We start from the raw sequence: 1,151 nt of genomic DNA, 5'->3' as shown, positions 1-1,151 counted from the left end.
CCATACTGCTTAAGCCCAATTCCATCTGCTTTTGGCAGCTAAACAGTGTTGTGTCTGGTTATTAGTTTCAGTTGAGACCACCTGCAAATTCCAGGTCCTGCATGTCTTTTTATATCACCAACACATGATTTTTTTTCTCCAACAATAGAGATTGGAAACTTTTTCAGTAGATTACCTGTAGATAGAAGTATAAGAGGGCAAAAAAGGATTTGTTCTTCACCTACAACCATACCACACTGGGTAGGCCCAATCTCATCTGATCTTGGCAGCTAAGCAGTGTTGGGCCTGGTTACTACTTGGATAGGAGACCACATGGGAACACCAGGTGTTGTAGGTATTTTGACATTACTGGCAAATGTCTTTTTCCCCAGCTATTCAAATTGGAAATTGTTGCTTTGGATTAATAGTAGAGAGAAGTGGAAGAGGTCAAATAGACACAATATTGCTCATCTAAATCTTTACCACACTGCTTAGGCCCAGTTCCATCTGCTTTTGGTAGCTAAACAGTGTTATGTCTTTGTAGTTTCAGTTGAGACCACCTGCAAATACCAGGTCCTGTAAGTCTTTTTATATTACCAACACATGATTTTTTTCTCCAACATTAGAGATTGCAAACTTTTTCAGTAGATTACTTGTAGATACTGTAGAAGTATAAGAGGGCAAAAAAGAAAGTGTTCTCCACCTACAGCCATACTACACTGGATAGGCCCAATCTCGTCTGATCTTGGCAGCTAAGCAGTGTTGGTCTTGGTTAATGCTTGGATGGGAGACCACATGGGAACACCAGGTGTTGTAGGTGTTTTGACATTACTGGAAAATGCTTTTTCTCTTTCGTCCAGTTCGGTGACACAGCTAACCTTGGGATGTAGGAGGGTCCGCAGGAGCCAGGCACCTATGCTGAAAGTCTTTGGGAGCAGGCTCCTCCCCTTCTGCATCCCACAATGCTTCAATTTGTTTTAGGTGCCCACAGGAGTGGGTGCTATGCTGAGCAGCTGCGCTGCAACTGCATTAGCTAGTGTTTTTTATTATTTTAGTAACTTTAGAGTTAGAGCAGGTTTTCCAGTGTGTTACTTCATAATGAAGTTCACACACACTGAGAGCGCAGCAGAGGCTGTCAGGTCTCTGTGTGCAGAGGGAAGCTGCTGCTCCCT

The 1,151-nt window shown here is 43.0% G+C and overlaps 2 pseudogenes; both read left to right on the top strand.

Moving 5' to 3' along the window:
• Positions 1 to 218: 218 nt before the first annotated feature.
• Positions 219 to 337, top strand: LOC146035734 (5S ribosomal RNA; annotated as a pseudogene).
• A 343-nt stretch (positions 338 to 680) lies between these two features.
• LOC146038000 (5S ribosomal RNA) lies at positions 681 to 799 on the top strand (annotated as a pseudogene).
• Positions 800 to 1,151: the final 352 nt, after the last annotated feature.

The sequence above is a fragment of the Crinia signifera genome, chromosome 1 (genome assembly GCF_055691185.1).
Source record: "Crinia signifera chromosome 1, ASM5569118v1, whole genome shotgun sequence".
Taxonomy (NCBI): Eukaryota; Metazoa; Chordata; class Amphibia; order Anura; family Myobatrachidae; genus Crinia; species Crinia signifera.
Note: the sequence above shows the minus strand (reverse complement) of the source record. Positions and strands in the feature narration are given on the sequence as shown.